Source organism: Anser cygnoides, chromosome 15 (genome assembly GCF_040182565.1).
Source record: "Anser cygnoides isolate HZ-2024a breed goose chromosome 15, Taihu_goose_T2T_genome, whole genome shotgun sequence".
Classification (NCBI taxonomy): Eukaryota; Metazoa; Chordata; class Aves; order Anseriformes; family Anatidae; genus Anser; species Anser cygnoides.
Window position 1 is genome coordinate 16373484 of NC_089887.1, and position 19551 is coordinate 16393034.

At 39.9% G+C, this 19551-nt stretch overlaps 1 long non-coding RNA gene across 1 annotated transcript; it reads right to left on the reverse strand.

Moving 5' to 3' along the window:
• Window positions 1-663: 663 nt before the first annotated feature.
• On the reverse strand, window positions 664-19164 carry LOC106041225 (uncharacterized). Its single transcript, XR_007164420.2, has 10 exons — window positions 18714-19164; window positions 18398-18629; window positions 17993-18158; window positions 10856-11156; window positions 9850-9957; window positions 9156-9303; window positions 7874-8217; window positions 4004-4131; window positions 3761-3887; window positions 664-2098 (listed from the first exon to the last, which is right to left on the reverse strand). It is a non-coding gene; the product is annotated as an uncharacterized lncRNA (long non-coding RNA).
• Between the last annotated feature and the right edge of the window lie 387 nt (window positions 19165-19551).

Sequence of the window (19551 nt, forward strand, 5' to 3'; positions counted from 1 at the left end):
GATCATGACGATGATACACATCTGTATCACGATATATATCATGACTAAGATATATCTCTATTCTTGGTGAAGTCATGAGGGGGGTCAGTAAAACTGCTACCTTGGACTTCCAGAGGGCAGAGTTTGAACTTTTTAGGACACTTCGTAGGGAGCATCCCTTGGGTGTCAGTCCTAAAGGGCAGAGGGGTCCAGAAAGAATGGATGCTCCTCAAGAAGGAAGTCTTCAAGGCACAGGAGCAGGGTGTCCCCATGTGCCATAAGATGAACTGAGAGGGAAGAAAACTGGCATGGCTGAATAGGGAGGGAATTTTTGCCGAGTCTCTGGGAGAAAAAGAGAGTTTATGTCCAGTGAAAGAAGGGCCAGGCAACTTGGGGAGAGAACAAGAAAGTTGCTAGCATATGCAGGGAAAAAAGTCAAAAAGGCTAAAGCCCACCATGAGCTCAGCCTGGCCAGTGTGGTAAAAGATAACAAAATAATGTTTTTACAAATATATTAATGGTAAGAAGAAGGTCAAGGAGAATCTCCATCCTTAATGGATACGGGTGGAGTCACTGTCCCTGGGGGTGTTTAAGGAAAGGCTGAATGTGGCACTTAGGGACATGGTTTAGTGGGCAATGTTGGTAGGAGGGGGACAGTTGGACTAGATGATCTTGGAGGTCTTTTCTAACCTTAATGATTCTATGATTCTATTTGTAGCCTTCCAAAGAGCTGAGTTAGCACTCTGAATGGTATTATTTTCCTGAGCTAGTTACTTCTTGACTGTAGGTGGCTCAGAGGACTTGTGGATAAAACTAGACAGTAGCCTCTCTCTGGAACTGCTTTCTGGCTCACATGATCTGGGATAGAAAATAGCTAATTTGGTCAATACTGAACCATCTTCTGCCAGCCTTTATCTTCCATTCCTTATTGTATTCTTCTGTCTAGCAATAAGCTTTACAAATAGGTTGCAATTTTTATGGCACTTAGAATTAGACAGCTTCCTTCTCATTATGGTATTCTTACTGATTTTTGTACGTCAGTGTTGTGACACCTTTTTAAACTTTTTTTGCTGTGTTTCACCTAAGGTTTTGCAGTTTTGTTTTTCTTTTTAACTGAATAGGGTTTAAGGAGGTATTCTTTGCAGGCATAGCACATGCCAAATTTCTATTAAAGGTGTGTGAGCTGTCTTTCAATTCCCTTTTACCTGCTCTACTCCTTTAGAAAAGGAGCAGCAGGTAATTCATGCAGCAAATTCATGCAGCAAGTAATTCATGAAATCAGACAGAAACTGCCAAATATTTTACGGTTAGGCATGTTGTCTGTTCATTGGTCCCGTGACAGACACCTAATAGTCAGCTCTCAAACCTGTTCTTTCAGATTACTTGTCTTCACAGCCAAAAGAATACAAGCTTTTACTTCAGGAAAAATAATGTGTATGAATTGTGCTGAAGTAGAAATACAATGAAGATGAACTTTTCTGCAAAGTAAGCTCTGGGGGATTTGCATTGTTTGCGGACCAATATGACTTGTCTTCTCTGTTTTTACTTCACATGTATTAGGCAGTCTTAAAATAACCCAAACCCCATTCTAGTGGCCTTAAAGAAGGCCTTAAAGAAAAACAGTTTACCATTTGCTTTTTGTTTTGTAAGGACCAAATACGTGTCAGAAATAAAATATTCTTCCCTGCTTCCCCTTCAGTTAGCATTTTCTCTCCCTTACTCCTGTGCTTATGTTTACTCACAATCATTATCACAAGTTGCATCACTGGCCACCGCTGCTTGCTCAGCTGCTCCCTGCAGACTCATATGCTCAAGCTGTCCCAGCCTCTGCCCTTCCTGAAAGCTGCACCTACATTTCCAGTGGGTGCCCTAGTAGACTCAGAACTGCATTTGGTATCAGGCCAATTTGCTATGAACTTGCCACAAGAAGTTGAGAAGCCAGCTTGATTTCCATTCTTTACAGGGATGCACACGTGAGCTTGTGCCAAGTTTTGCGTTACGCATGCTGGAGTGTCAGGCCAAGAACTGAGAGGCAAAGATCATTAACATTTGAAGACAAGCTGCAGCATCCCAGCTGAAGTTTCCTCTGTGAGGTACAGAGTATAAAGGAGAAATTTACCTACAAGAATAATACAGGGCACAAAACAATCAATAAACACTGAACGGTGCTTAGTATACAACCTACAGCATGTCACTATGGACACTAATATACTACATCTCCCTACTTTACAGCATTAGATTAGGAAACTTTTTAGACTATAAAATATAAAAGCAGCTGCTCAAGAAACATTACTATGGCCTTTAGACAGATTTCCAATTTTCAGCTGGAAGAGGGATCAAATTGACTCATATTTTACTAGGGCTGACAGATGTGATGATCAAAAGATGACTGCTAGTTAACCAGTTAGACTACTAAGATGGCTTTTGACTAATATAACATTTATATAATGTTGTGCTAACTGTAGCTATTTAAATACCTTTGTTTTACCACACATTTGATGATAATATTCATAGTGATGAATAATGATGATAATGATCATGCAATTCATAATGATGACATACTGATAGTTAATTATAAGGAAAAAAAAAAAGGAAGCTGTGTTCTCTCCAAATTAACACATAGCAAAATCTTTATCATGAAAAAGAGACTACAAAACAATCCTATCGCACATGAGAGGGCTGGATTGTTTTTATGACCTGCCTTCACAGATTGCAGCTGCCTGGGGGAAAACCACAAACACTGAATGAGCGTGTAGACAACATCACTTGAACATTTGATAGCTGCAGCTGTTGAGAACTGAAATGAAAAGGTTGGTGGTTTTCATGGACAGCTTATGGTAGAACGTTTCTTACTCCCTCACTATTTGGCCATTCAGGAAAGGACATTTATAATGATGGGAATGTTTACAAAAACAGCAAAGAACTCCTGAAGATATTTAAAATATATTTTTTGAAGTTTTAGCCCATTCCCTTGACTTACCCTTCCATAAGAAGGGGTAAGTCAACCCATTTCCCCATACCTTTGATATTGTCATTATTTTTCACATCAGGAATTAATCTGTTTCAGTTTCTTCAAATATCCTGCATTGAAAAGTGAGGCCAACACAGTCAGAAAATGTTGAGAGTGCTCTGAACCACTGCCATCTTTGATTTTCAAATCAGGTCAGCTGTTGTTGAGTGCTGATGATTTGTGGCAGTTGTCAGCTCCATGGTTAATGCCTCTTTAATTTTATGGCTTAAAAGAGAATTGTTACAAATCTAGGCAAAAAGCTTTCCATTAGAAGATCAGAAAATATGTTACAGATAGATCACCTCACACGACAGTTCTGTGATCTACAAAGTGGCTAAATGGTGAGCTCAGACAACCAGGCACAGAGGGAGGAAGAACCCTGCAGCAGCATGCAGGTATTTGGGATTTATACCACAAATTCAGAATAGGAGAAATTTTAGAGAATTGTGACAATGAACGGTTTAACAGAAAAGTGATTAAGTAATAAGCTAATTCTGTGATTACTGAGAGACAATAATTACTTCAAGTGGCATCTCTTACATGAAATGTCTTGATCTTTCCATCATCAGACTCCAGAGGCATCTTTGTGTTGTAAATGAGGGATAAAAGAAGCCATTTGGCTCTTAATTTGAGATGAAAAGAGATTTGCTGGTGATGTAAATCCCACTTGCTTCATCTCTCTTGTCAGGTTGGTAAACAGCAATATCATATATTAAAATGTGATATTACATAATAATAATAAACTAGGGAAGGAGTGTTCATAATGCTTACCCGGGTGATGGCCTTTCAGAAAACCTCATTTCAGTTCTGTTATCTACCATGCACAGCCACGTATTGCTCTCCTAGTCCATAAGGACGTAGATTTTTCTGTGAGCCGAGCATTCATTCAAATATGTCACTGGATAATGAAATGATGACCATTATTTAACAGATAACCATCTCAATAAGGTGACTGCCCAGAAGGTGACATTTAAAGTATATTTTGGAAAAAACAAAAACAAAAACAAAAATCACCTTGAGATCTTCTCACAAACTGGAGTGCTATCTTCAGGATAAGCTCCATTCTCCTCTCTTCCTAGGCTGTCTATTCTATGTAGATCCCAAACTGCACAGAGGTCATGTCTATGTTTCAACTTTACATCCTGCAAAGAGCTCTGTTCATTATCAGTGGATGCTTTGTCATAGCTAAGATTAAACTGGTAAAAATAACTTTACATCCCTAGAGCTGAGGTTACTATTTCTTTTGGAAAAAGACTGGCTCTAGTTGTATGACTAGACTGGGCAGCTAGATTCTTCCAAATCACTCTTGTAAATTTAACAACCTTCCCAGCCAGAAAAAACAAACAAACAACAACAACAACAACAAAATTGTCAACAACTGGAATTTTTGCTAGAACTATTAAGTGAAAGAAAACGGAGATTTCGGAAAAGAATATGATGGAGAAATCAGTACAAACCTCTGGTGTCGTAGCATCTAGACAATTCTCTGTTCTCCTATAACCAGAAGTTTGTAGTAGAAACTGTGTTTATTGTCCATGTAACAAGATGCTATTTCCTGTATTTATGATCAATGTGATATATGGCTTAGAATATTTGTGCTTGTTTCATTTTGGGTATCAATCCCATGAACATTTTCACTCCCAAACCAGGAGAGACAAATGCATTCTCCCAACTACATTTGTTAATGTACGGTTACTTGTTCGAATCTACAAGACACGAGTAACGATACATTCCTTGTCTGCATCTGTGCCCTCATTCTCTCTTTAAAATCTCTGGATATAAAATATTGTGTACACATTACCATGAGTCCTCTGAAAACTAACAATGGCAAGTCATGTCTGGCCAAAAATGGATGTTTCCACAGGCTAGCAAGCCTGCCACTCTTGAAAGTGTGCCAGGTTTAAATATTTGATGATCAGACATGGCATTTATCCTCCCAATCAATTCTTTTTTTTTTTTTTTTTTTTTTTTAGATACAAGTCTGAGGAGTCTCAGAAAGTACAGTCAGGCAGTGCTGGAGACCTGCAGATGCTTCTCACACCAAACAGCAATTAGCTACACTTGCTAGAAAATGAATAAGGCAGAACTTTCTGACCTGTTCCATTAGAGGCACGCTGAAGCCATAAAAGGGGTAGACTGCGTTGAAATAAATTGGCTTTTATAAAGCGTTTTCTTTATGCCCTTCATCTTGGTGGCTTTTTTTTTTCCCTGGAACTAAATGAAATGGAAATTTTTACAAAGTTGAAATAGGCAAAACTCTTTCTTGGAAGGTAGTGGGCAGGTGTAAGTTCCACAAATAAAGAAGAACATCTAAGAGATGTTTGCTTACAGATCTGGCATGTGCAAACCACACAGTGGATGCATGCAAAAGTAGGCACAGGTTTTGGGTTTGGCCTTGGAATAAGTTACAATACAACCACATAGAGTCTGCATGGGCTGATGTACTATAAAAAAAAGTGACAGTCAGAAAAGCGTCTTAAGTCACCTTTCGAAGTTATGATACTTTCATCCAAACATCCCTCCTCCTCTGACCAGGATTCCTAGCCCTTCCTCTCTCCTTTCTTCCTTCCCTCTCTCCCTCCCTTCAAGAGCCAAATCTCTCTCTCTTTTGAGAGAGCTGGTGCTTTTCCCCTTAGTTAATAGCTGAAGGGGCAGGACACTCGAGTTGAATATGAGAGCTTTCAGCTGAGGTGGTTCCCAGGGAAGATGAGACTATTCTTCAGCGTTTCTCTCTTGGCTATGCTTGTTAGCTCAAATAGACTCTACAAGTCATCTGAAGAGTTTCTTGAGTACAGGACTCCTCTCATCCAGAAGATTCCCCTCATCAATAGATGTACTGTAATTCACAACTGGATTAACAAAAAAATACATTATTTTTAGCAAATGGGAATGCATCGACAAAGAGCTTCGGGACTGAAGAACACAGATATCCACAAGGGGTGTAGATGCCAGATGTAGGCTCAAATCCATTCAGACAGAAGAATAGATCAAATCCCACTTCTCCTATATCTTTGGTGAAGTGTCGAGTTTTATGACAGCTTCCATTGCAGAGAATAGTTCCCAAGATATTATTTTGCTCTCACTGAAGCCAACAATAAAATTTCTATTGTCTCCTACTGGGATCCCAGCAAGGCTCATAATGCATTCAACAGCTAAAGAAAAAAAACTGTGAGGATAGGAAAGTTAATAGATAAGAGAAATGCAAGGGTGGAGACCACTGTTATGGGCCCCACGGATGTAAGTTTAACTGTGACAGTTCATTAGCACAGCTTTCCTTTGGGTCCAGAGTTTCATACTCCACATTTGACACTTAGATCATTATGCAAATACTCATGTCTAAACAATAGAAGGGATTTATTATGTGATGACTCAAAGGGCATCAAAAATTGGTTTGAAAGAGAGTCAGTGAGAATTCTGGATTGCAGAAGTAGAGGAGGGATCTATACAAGGATAAAAACCTCTCCTTACACAGCAACAGGATTGATCTGGCTTATACAACCCAGTAAACAGTGGTGCTGCTGTTTTTGTAACTGCAGCTCGCCCTTATGAAAGAAGATTGTTTATACTTTTCCACAATCTTTGCAGGCTGTTTTTATGGCACTTCATATTTCTTAACTGCAGAATGGAACAGAGACTGGGAAAAATGTAACTGTGTTTTGTTTCAAAATGCTGTACAATAAAGACTATTGTAGTGTCCTTTGGGTTAAGTCCAGGACAGTGGTGACAATTGATGTCAGATCTATTTTCTTGCAAGGAGATGAATGGGATGAGCTGATAAAGGTGAATGCACTTAAATATGGTTGCACAGTCATCAGACTGTTTTTATAGGTCAGACGCTTGATAAAAAGGCAGATATTAGTTTATTGGGGTTGAAAATGCATGGTGACATTAGTAGTCACGTTCTTCTGTAACTGCATACTTGTCCTTTTAAACTGGTGCTGCGTTCACCTTGAAGGAAATCCTTCCAATCATTGTAGAAAGAAGGTTCCAGTATAATAACCCATTTAAACTTACACATCAATATATTGTTAAATGCATCAGAATAGAGCACTGCACAGATACTGCACTGAGTAGGTGCAGGAATGTGCACTTTCTGTATTTTTTTATCAGCAGAAAAATTCCTATAAGGTTCAGTAATATGTAAGCAGTCCTTGATACAAAGAATTCAATATACTTTCTGCAAATCTGTACAAGGTAAGACTCCAAACTCAGACTAAAAGCTTGGGAAATAACAAAACTGAGTGAAAAGCTTTCATCTAATTTTGAATCTTCTTCAGAAGATCAAATATGAAGAAGAAGCTCAGAAATACTGGGGGGAGGGGACGGGATGACACAAGTCCAAATCTGCACAAATTTGAAAGAAAAAAAGGGAGTAAATGTTGTATTAAATAAAAGAGAAAATGAGATGCAAAATTTTCAGCCTGTCCCAAGTCCATTACGTGAATATGTGTTGAGACTGCCCTGTAGTCATTACTGGGGGAAGGATCTAGAACAATGGTGAGGGTGCTATAGCTCTTCCAGGAAACTAATCTGTTTCTTGAACTAGTGCCTACTAAAGTCAGTACTTACCAAGTTTCACTGTGTTAGTGTGACCTTGTTTCTGCAAAAGCTATTACAGTACTGATGTGACACTACAATACTTTGCAGCAGACTGGGCTGGTTACAGTTATTCTCAGCTCAGGTTAGCCAGAAAGGCTCTTGTGATGATGACCGTGTACTCAGCATCATCAAGAGGAAATGCTTTCTAACCGGTTTGTTTAAAACAGACAAACCAAACCTCACTTCCAATCTTTTTCCATCTATTTCACTACTTCCTGCCTATATCTATTCTGGGAGAGAACTGTTTAAGAAAAATGCGTCTTTAAAAGTTCAGGTTTTACTTACTCAGGCAGCTTGAGCTCTCAGTATCTCACGGCCTCTGTCCTGGCTTCTCCCTCCTCCTGTCTGCATGGTGGGAGAAAGGGCAGGAGCAAAATGAGGATTATAAAAGGAGCGTTCACATCATCAGCTTCTTCTACATATTTCCTTTCCTCTTCTTAACGAAGAGCTGTTTTTCATAGCACGTAGGAATGGTTTGTGAACGCCCTCTCTGTGGTGACAGTCTGGGATCCTTTGACAGTGGGAACCAGGAGGCAGGAGCAGGCATCATGGTATTTTTTTCTTTCTTTAAACTGGCAGTTCCAGATGTCTGATTTCAATAGCTACATGAGGTGCGTTTGCTCATAGCTCTGCATTAAAAAATAATAACAAAAATAGTGAATTGCACAGAGCTCAACAATTTCCTGTTGCTTGCAGAAAATTTGGAGGCATTAAGGCAACATTAAAAAATAGAGGAACTGCTGTTTGTATGATAAATGTAACAATAGAAGGATTTTGTGTTTGTATCACACTAGAGTATGGAACGCAGTAAAAAAGACAAGAATGGGCATATACAAAATATCTTTGCACAGGGATAGCTGCTCAAAATGATTCCTTTTTTTGCTTATGATGAGCTTCAGAGAGATGGATATTGTGTTGCAGAAATGTCACATCCTTGTTATTTTCTTAGGGGATATTGCATTTTTTTCAATGCCAACATCATGGCAGCTGACAGGAAAAAGGCCAAGATAAGGATGCTTTCATCAAGGAATTTTCTATACTTGCTCTCCTTTCACCAGTCATATTACCTCAGAAAAAATATATTCAGTGGGAAAGTATAAGAAATTCCTAGATAGCTTGTTTGAATTAAATTATATTTTTAAAAGGAAATTTCTTTAATACTTCCTACTAGTTCATCAAAACAGTTTCCATCTCATCCATTTCTCACTCTTACAGCCACATAGCTGTCTTCGTGCTTTTAACTCCTTTCCATTAATCTGTAAATATCTTTTGAGAATCTGGAAAAGATTGCACAGTAAGTCTATAGATAGCCACTCCTCTACGATAATATTCAAGAACAATAATCACACACGCATGCATATTTTATGGGATGATGTATTAATGACAGAGACAGCTTTGAGAGATGTCTTACATTCTTAAGCCTCTTGAAAAGAGGGAAAATACATATGAAGCAGAAACATTTACTAGCTCTGATTTTTTCAGAATGACGCTGTATTCAGTCAGTTACAGAATAAGACGATCTCAGAATTATTTCTGTTTCAGTTTAAGTAAATGGGAGTGTTCTTACCAGCAGAATCAATGTCATATAATAAGCACTAAAGAAAGAAGAGGGCTCCTGTTCTTCTCTAGGCTTTCAGTATGTATCAGAGATGTGTCTGGGTGATCAGAGCAATGCAGTACTCCTCTTGGTTCTTTTTTTTTTTTTTAATTTTCTCCTATAAAGAAGAGAAGCCTTGTGTTTTTCCATTAACCCTCCACGTGTAGCCTCAAATTCTGGACTGACAGACTAGAATTTGCTTTAAGAGAATGCACTTGTTAATCATATAATTCTTTGCATGTGTTGCAATTCTTAGACCGGACTCATAAGTGTTTCGGTGGCCTTGGGTCTGTATACATGAGAGAAATAAAATCTTAAGGCAGACACAGAAGGAAGCACTCACTAAAGTCATTACAGTGAGCAATGGGGTGATTCCACACTCTGACGTTAAATCTGCTCCTATTCCACCAATGCTACCCTTCAACAGCCTCTGGCAATCCCATCTCAGTAATAGGTTCAGACAGCTAAGCTTAATTATTATTAATAGGTTGTGAATGTCTTAAATTCTGCATCATGGCATACATGTTTTATGCCAGATAAAATGCTCCATTTGGTGCAATCTGTATTTTTTAATTCATTTTTTGTTTGAGCTGATTCAAAATGAAATTATTTTCAATTTTTCACTGTGGCCATGCAGTCAAAAAAAACAGTCCTTCAGACTTACCACTCTGTTGCCAGGTACCAAATTGCTCAGTCATGACCTACAGACTCAGTTACTCTTTTGAAGAAATTGGCTAGTCTCAGATCTCGCTTGTTTGAAGCTATTCACGATCTATACATATTGAAAAGAAAAAAAAAAAGATATTATTTATTTTTTCAAGTTCAGAATTATTTTTGCAGGTGTTTTTGTAGCAAAGGAAAATGTGCTGACAAAAATGATTTGCAAAAGAAGCTATTTAAACTTGACAGCGTGTAGCCACCCCAGCAACACCTGTTCTTTAAAACTGGGAATCAGCAGACATATTGCATGGTCCTGAGTTGTAGCATTAACTCTCCTAATTTTCCTTAATTTGGTAAAGCTGGTCAATCTATGTCTTAGCTTTTCATACCATTGTGTGGAAGAAGTCATAAAGAAGAATCTTTCAGCTCAAATAGCAGAAGGGTTTGCATCAGCCAGCTCTCTGATTTGATTTGATTTACTCCACGTTATCTGAGGAACTCCCTCTCCTCACATCCCATGCCACAAACTGATGCAGTTCTTCCATCTTCTCAAACTGCACGCATTTCTCTACTTGTTAAGTACTGTATTGTTTCTTGAGCAGATTTATGGCAGCCAGTTGTTTGGCACAGGCAGTGAAAGAATTGGTACGTTCTCTGTGGAGCAGGAGAGCCAGACAGAGCACAGGAGTGATGTGCCTTTGATAAGGTGGCTTCAGAGCTTTGATGTTTCCTCTCTCTCCTTTTCTCTTCTTAATTAACTCCAAGCCCACTCTTTCCATGGAACCTGAAAAATGCTCTTGCACTGGAGCAACCTCAGTATTGCTTTTGGGCTCAGTTTACCTTTATGACCAATCTCCCACTGTCTTCTGAAGAGCAGGATGAAACTCCAGTGTTTCACTCCTGTCTGAGCTTTGCTTTGCAGTGATGAAGCCAGCAGAGGTGTTGTGAGGTCTAATTACTTGCCAGTTGTCAAGGGTTCAAGGATTTGGTAGAGAGAAGGTTTTACATACCTGATTTTAAAGCCAACACGGCTTCACAGAGGCCTGCCTGAGATCTTTCTGGAAGCATTGTCAGGCATTATATTCTCCCTCCATTAAGGCATCTTGCTGAATACTACAAATCAGATTGGTTTTCCTCCCAAACAACCTTCAAAATCTTTGCAATTCCTTTCCCTCACTCACTGATGCAGCCCTCCTGTCGTTTGTTTCAGAGGGAAGCCAGGAAGTCACATAGGACCAACCTGGCAAATTCATTTAGCATTGCTGCAGAGGTCAGCCAGGAGTGACAGGAGCCTCTCAAGTGCTTAAGATTCTGTAAGAGAAGACAAACCTTTCCTCAGCTGAACACAGTAAAGAAGATATATATTTGATTAATGACCAATAAACACACTGGGTTTACAAAACTCAGATATCCACAAGGAAAGCTGAACCTACATTTTCTAGTTTAAAGAAAGTTTGGTATTTTAAAACGAGTCTGTTGAGCAGGGGAAGGAAACTTGTGTTTAACAGCATTGACACATGAAGGCAGTCACCAGAACAGGGATATGTGCCTTTATAGTGACTGAAGAAAAATACTCTCCACAGGTATGAGTGTCGTCATATAGATATGAACACGTATTCTAGGAAGAGCAGCTAAGTTAATACTGTTCAGCCTTAAATGGTCCCATTATTTTGCTAGATAAATACAGCTAAAACCTATGTAGTGTATAAATTATGTGGTACTTCACCTATTTTTAGACCGGTACTCTGGGTCTTTGCATAACTGCATGCCAGGAGATATTCCAGCACAAAATAAGCCACCAGCAGCTCATCTCTTCTGAGATACCCGATAGTAAGTGTGCAGAATGACCACGGGTGAACTGGTGCCAGCTTACAGCCTGTGTTAGCAACACGGATGGAAAATCCCATGTCAAAGAGTTGGCTGCACTGATACAAGTCAGAAAGAATAATCAGTAAGCTTACATTATTTGATACAAACAGTCCCTCAAAGTGGAGTGTCCTCCCTGGTAGTTCAGGTGTAATTCTGTGGTTATCTTGAGACAAATGACAGGTTAATGCAGAGCACTGCAAGATTGGCCCATGAAGGAACTTCCACACTAATAACGAGAGCAGAAGGACCTGTCACTTGTGTGAAGTTACCCTCTCAGAAGCTAGATAGGATCTTGGTGGCATTTCAAATGCAGCTTATGTTGGAGCAGATGGAAAGTAGCAGTGGGGGGATGGGGAGGAAAAGGACCTAAACTGGATGGTAAAGAGTGCTTTAACTCAAGTCACATCTTAATTTGCAAATGCTTTTCAAATGCTGAGCCCTTCAGCCATAACAAGCTCTTGTGGAACACAGGGATGTTTTATTTTCTCCATTGTACAAGGGAAAAGTGGAAATGTGGTGAGCTTACACAAACTCAAGGCAGGTAACATGGAAAGAAAATATTTCATGTTGTGCCTATGGAACTCAGATCTATTAGTGGGAGCTACAAGCACCAGTCTGTCATGTGTATCTCAGAAGATTTGATTCCCCATGGATTATACAAATGAATTACACAATGAAGTCTAGAAGAATTCATAATGTTGAAGGAAAGTCCCTTTGCTGAGTGGCATGGTAGAAACATGCTCTGTGCCAGCCCTGCTTTGTATCTCTCTTGAAGTCAGTGTCAGGGTTATTTACAGCTGAGTTGTGGAAAGCTGGAACAGCAAGTGGAAGATGCTGAAAAAAACAAGAAGTTTGCTGAGATCCCAAGCCTGTGACAATTTTCCAGAGGCTGGGGCTGATCTGAGACACAACCACAGCCATTGATGGAGCCATTACAATCGCTGTGTTCCTTACTTAAACACAAACATGTTATAGGGCTCCACGTGCATGAGTTCAGCTTTAGTACTCTACCATTCCCTGTCAGTGGAAGCAAAGTGCTCTCTACAAACGTCAGGTCAGAAGAGTTAAGGAAATTAATTAATTAATTAAGGAAACATATTCTAATACATAAAGGAACAGATGATCTCATGTAATCATCCAGACACAGGTATTTTAAAGGTCTGGCTTCTCATGTTGCTCTATATATCAGTGTTTTTCAGTGCCTGGTCTGCAGGCCTTCAGGATATTAGGGGCTATTTCTTAAGTTTTCACAGAAAAGTAAGATATTGCCAGCTGTGAAAATGCACTGCCCTGAGGCCAACAGCTCAGTGGTCTTCCACTCACAAAAACTGTAAAGCTGCAAGGCTGGGATGTTTTCATTTCTGCCGATTCTGCACCCTATGTTCAGGCCTTCTATGGTCAACATCCCGGTAACAGTTGAACATTTACTCTGCTGCTATTGCACACCATGTTCCTACCTTCTAAAAGATTTAAAAGCTCACTAGCAGAGGGTGAATTTTAAGAAACACGCCTATCTTTTGGCTCTGTTCTTGACTGAGAAACTGCTTGTATTAGTTTCCCTCATGGGCTCCACTTAAGTAAACACAATTAAGGCTAAATGCATTCTCTACTGTATAATCATCAGCAGAAATTGCCTTTTGCTTTTAGTTTTGTCTTTGGGTGTATTCTGTTCTAGACACAAGCCATCTCTTGCTAATTAAATGCTGCACCTCAAAACCTGTTTTTGAGTGGACAGGATTAGATGCTGCACGCTCAAAATGACAGCACAATGTCATTACCCAAAAAAATATGCCAAAAGATTTAAAATCCTGTTCCAAACTTAAGCCAGAAAGGCTGTACTGCTAGCTGGCACACCCAGCTGGCTCAGAAGGAACACAGGATGGTGGCACAGGGTTCCCAGCAACACAGAAAACAATCTTAGCATTTTCAGTTTTCTTCTTCATTGGACTTGTTTTGATAGTCATGGTGTAAGACTTTGTCAGGAGTACATGTAGAAGGCCTAAATCAACATTCCCTGGCTTTATCCTGAAAGTGACTTTTGCTCTCAGATGATGCCAACAGGACAGAGTGCTGATAAACCACCCTTCCAGATTAACTTGGAAGGGCAGTTTGTGTGTGTGTTTGAGGATGTGTTGTTTAGTTTTGCTACATCTTCTGCACAAGGTGTGTTGCAGGGAGGGACACACGCTATGAACACAGCTCCTTCCAACAGATCTTGCTACAGCCTCTCCTTACGAGAGAATGAGAGGGAGGATCTAAATCCAAACTCCCCAGCTCCAGATCCCTTGTGTGCATGCTTTCTCACAGAATTACTGAAATACCAAGAAACACTGTCCTAAGCCCTAAAAAGGGAGATCTTACAGTGGGTTGTTTAGATGCACAAGGCCACTGCTCATTTTCTCTTTCCCTCTTTTTGCCCTCCATGCTCTGCTTTACCCTGACAAAGCCCCATGCTGCGCCCCAATGCAAGAACACTGCTTGTTAAGAGCAAAACAGCAAACTGACGAGATCAAGCAGAACGTGGCTTATCACCCCATGCAAAAGTGTTGATGAAGTAACATCTGGGTCTTTCTCTGTTGTTATTCATGTAATTTGGGTTTTGTCAGTTCTGCTGATGAATACTGTTACAACAATCCAGAGACAGGTTGTGATGGCAGATGGGAAAGTCTCACTCAGCTGACAGAGAGAGAAAAAAAAATTAAAAAGTAATAATTGTGAGCTTCTCAATGCACTCGCCTATCTGACTGCTGTGGGAAACTATTAGCCATTTTACCGTAAGCCATTGAGAACAGCACTCAAACAACAGCAGGGCAAGAGAAATACTTCTATTTGCAGAAAAAGCTATGTATTTCACAGCAATGCCACTAACAGTTCTCCTTATCATTCACTTGAACCTTTCCTAAGAAATAAAATGAATTGGATGTCAGGGACAAATGGGTCTGGCAAAAAAAAAAAAAAAAAAAAAAAAAGGTATTTCTTGCCTAATGTCTTTGTTGTTGCCTAAATCCTAATAGACAGAGGCACCAGGAAACAGCTGTGTTATAATACGTTGCTGTGACCACTATTTTTGCACAAGCCAATGTGAGAGCAATGCAAAGCATTTCCAAAGGTACCTAACCTCACTTACTTTTGCTTAATTATTATTTATTGAGAAGAAGCACTCCCTCCAACCTAGGCTGCTTGAAAGAATCATACTGTGTTCGAGTTAACCTGCTCTCTGATCAGTCACTTGCATGAATTCCCTCTCTTCCAGAAGTGAGACCGTTTGGTTAAGAACACCAATATTTCTTTTGATCCTTCAGTCTGAAATATCTGACAAACAGAGAACCTCAGGTACAGCAACAAAGTTCTTGTAAAAACAGTGCACAGTGAGAGACCAGAAGGATCTGGGAATGAAGGAGGCTGGTTGTCTTCTGGCAGTAATGATGGACTTGGTGCCGCAGTGTCACAGTAACAGCGCTGTGACCGAGTGCTCCTGCTTTCAGTCCTTGAAGGAAGGACTCCTCAGGTCAGAAGCATGTTGCCTTTGAAGAAAGGCAAACAAAGGACAGACCTCTTTTACCAAGAACAGATTTTGCCACTTCCCTCCGCTCACAATCCTAATTTGCACACAGATAAAGAAGCAGGCAGTACAGGTATTTTGGATTAACTTTCCTCACAGAAAATACTGCTCTCTGGAATGATCTCTAAGTTAAAAAATATTGATGATTTAGCACCTAGTTCCCAGGTGAAGTAGGAGGCAGGTATGTACATACTCGGGACATAACATAAGTATTTCCTTTCTGCCAGACCAGGGATCACAAGAGGACTGAAGGCAGATGTTGGGAGTGGGACTGGGCTGCTCGGTGGTGACTCAAAGCCACTGAATCTGTCTCAGGACTCTGCTTCATCTCATATCACTCCTAATCGAGTAACAGCTTCAGCCTCCAGCACAGCACAACCTGCTCCAGCTGACTCATGTCAAAGTTTCACCCTAAAGCAGTTCCCCGTATCTTCTTTTTTTCATACTAACATGACTCCAAACCACTTAAAAATAAAAATTACATTACAGAGTTTCAGAGATTTCAAAACTAAGCTAAACTAAGTAACTGAAATACTCCATTCATCTCCAGCATACCCCTGTGCTGCCACAACGATGGCTCCATCTCTCTAATGCTGCCACCTAACAACGCTCACGCAAACCAATTAGTTTTGGTTCTACTGTGTTGGCAATATTTCCATCTGCTGGGGCTGACATTTGAACAACCTTTTAGAGAAAATAACTTTCTTTTTTTTTTTGGTCTTCTCTTTCTGTTTCTATACATGCATACAAATGCACACGTTCACACAACCAGCCAGAACGATCCCCAGTCTCTGTACTTATTGGCCTAAGTAGTCTGGTGGATTTTTAAGGATGCCTGATTTCTGGTCTTTGGGTGGTGGTTTTCAACTATTTCGCTGTCACCAGACACAGGAATGTTTAATGGATCTCTCAGTAAACCAGAACAGTTTACCGTGCACGTGAGTAACATGCTAGCTACCAACCATGATGCACTATGCACAGGTAAGTCCTTGTGTTTTCATAGCAAAGGAAAGTGGATCAGTCTGGTTTTCACTTGGCCACAGTGATCACATCTAGCATCCTCTCCAGGCTACGTGCCTACTTTTTCACATCACAGTGCCTGCAGAACGAGGACTGCATTAGAAAGGGTAGAATTTCAGCAGTTAAACAGGATCGAAACCTGAAATAGCAGAAAATTGCTTTAAACTACTTCACTGAGAACAAATGACTTGTAAATGCAGAAGGGACATACACCAACATGAGGATGTGTTTTCACAGCCTGACAGGAGAACATTAAGCAAGTTCTACAGTACAGTAAGTACCTTAACAACCATCCTACTTACAGCTGATTTTGGGATAATTCCCTCTCTGATCTCCTGTACTACTCCTGCACACATTTAACTCTGCGAGTCATCCTTGGCACAGTTCTAGGCACAGACTAATAAATATTTGAACATTGCTGGACAATGCTTTAGGGGAATTGTTTCAGGCAGAAGACCCTTCCTTTACAGTGAGCTATCACCTCTTTTGTTTCCATCAAGAAAAGCACTGAATATAAAGTAGATGGGATCATTTTAATTAGTAAGGACTTGACACCTCAGCTGGTGCTCAGGAATAGGGTCATTCAGCTGTGAGTGGGCTCTGGGATCAAATCCAAAAATAACTTGAAAGGTACCTAAATTATAACAAACTAGATTATGAAGGACTGTAAGTTCTGGCCTCAACTTTAGCTAGAGAGAAAATCAAACAAAGAAACAAAAAAACGATCTCATCCCTACACAGATCTTTGAATGGTCTATTTTGAACTCAGTAATGGAAAGGATTCATAGCTTTCAAATGGTAGTCTTCACATAGCATACAGCAGGAAGAGATACTGGACTAAAGACTATTTGTAATTGACCACTAAAAGACACTGCTGTTTCTCCTCATATTTTTGATGAAATTGACAGTAAAACATCTAAGTAGATAGCTTTTTTTTTAATCTTTTTTTTTTTTTTTGTGTGTGTGTGTGTGTGTGTAATTATAATTCTGGTAAATTATTCCATAAAATCACTAAGGAGATATCTCAGGATAGCAAATGTGAATAAATTTAAACCCAAAGCTTCTGACAGCGAGAAAGAGACACGTGTGTGTGTATTTGTCCTGTCACTCGTTGAATCAGAAAGCTCTGGACCAACGCAGACTGCAGGTGGCAGCATCCAGTAACTCAGCTGCAGGGTAAGCTGTGCCCAGACTGAAGTCAACACAGGGTTTTCCTGGGTTTGACTCTGTTCTGTACCACTAGTGCTTAGTATCTGTACAGTGTCAGTTGATTTTCCATTCTGATACAATATTGAGTCCAATAATTAATGTATCATTAATCTGTATTTTAGTCTTTAGACTGTGTTCCTCACTCAGTCAAATCTCCCAAATGGGAGGAACAAGCAAAAATTCTTCAATTTTTCTCCAATTAGTATTTTTCCTACTCAGTTTAGGACTGTCGGGCTTTACTGTTGTCACTCCCTTGTCTTGCTCAGAAGAAACTTTCTGCTTCCATTTTTCTTAACTCAAAATCTCCTTGCCATAATAGTCACCCCTGCTACAGCCACTGGGTGTCCTTGCTGCAAGCACATTCCCAGGCAGTGTAGTACTCCACTCTGGGACTAATGTTAATTATTGGCCCAGTTAATTAGGAGACTCACTATTACCCCTGGCAGCATCCCCCATCAGTGTGGGCATGGGGCCCTGCAGCACCCACCTGGCTCCTCCTGGCTTCACGGACCCGAAGCCCCTCTTCCTGAGAAGCAGCAGGCTGTGAGACACTGCCGTATTTCTGCCTTTGAAGTCCTTTTTTCCTGTTGTACCTGATATGTTTGCATTGACCTTTTTTGTATGGCAGGATCCCATGCAGGGGCCACAAACACCTGTAGAAAGATTCCTCATTGAACTCAGAACTAGTCTGCAGCCTTGACTCAGCACAGTCTTTGCAAAAGAACGGGTATTTTGGGCCTATTTAAAGCCTACTCAATCTCCTTTCCATATTGCCCACTTTTCTAATTAAAACAAAGAGCTCTAGGAACAAGTTAGATGTTTACTCCTCTGACTGTGCCAAAGTTAGTAATTAGACAACAATTCAGTCATCCAACCACATACTCCTCCTTACATCAGAAACATCTCTGGCCTCCAACCTGGCTCTAGCGATGAGCTACTTCCAGCATCTCAGTCTTCACCACTGAAGTTAATCAGTTGGCTGTAGATCTTTATAAATAAATTTCCAAAATGCCCCTGAGGGCTAAAGGTCCACTCCTGCTCCTTCTGAGATCAGTATGCTGGTCTCTAAGGCAGTTTTCTCATGTGAATCACAGAAAGAAATTCTTTAGATTCCCATTGTCTTCCTGAAAAGAAAGAAAGCCAATGAATTCGAGCAGAAAATTTTACAACTCTTGGACATGCCAAGCACATCCCAATTGTATAATCACCAGTGTCAGCACTGCAGTCATGCCAGCAAAATGAGCTTTGTCTTCTCTGCATGAAATTTCTCGATTCTTTATCTTTTCCATTTTGGGAGTCTATTCCTTTGTGGTTCCGCCTCTTGCAGTCATTAAGCTGTAATAATAACCAGGAGATGCAATTTAATTCTTATAGGAAGATTTCTCTGCTGCAGTGTTTCATGCTGTGGTCCATTATGCCAAGGCATGAAGAGCTCAGTAGTAATCTTGCAGCTCCCAGCTGACTTCTTGGAATCTTGTCTGCCTTGACCAGGCCAACCTGTGTGGTGCCAGGTTGGAAGCACAAATATTACTGTTGGTAGCAGGGATGTATTAACATGAAAGTAGCTTTTGTTGTGAATATAAGGACTTCTCAGCTAGCAGAACAGAGTCTCCCCTTGAAAACCATTAACAGCCAAGCTGGTCAAAAAGAACAAACATAAACAACATACTTTAAATAACTTCTCCATCAATTTTGAAACGTCATCATTGACTTTTTCCATATCCTGTTTCAGAAATATGATTTTCAAATACCATGTTAAGCATCAAAATTAAAAAGAAAATAATAAATCATTTTTCATAAAGATATTCCATGCAAACAAAGGAAAATCTTCAATAATTTTCAATGATTCAATGATTGACTTTAAATTAAACTGTTAAGCTTTGTATACCTCACATCATCAATGAGTAAGACTGTGTGAATGCTCCAATGATGTTTTCTGACATCTGGCTCAGAGCTCTTAGAACTGTTATATTAGAAGAAAAACAGAAAGGAAAATCGCTGCTAACACAATTAGGTAATGGTCCCCACTGTGGCTAGGCACACAAT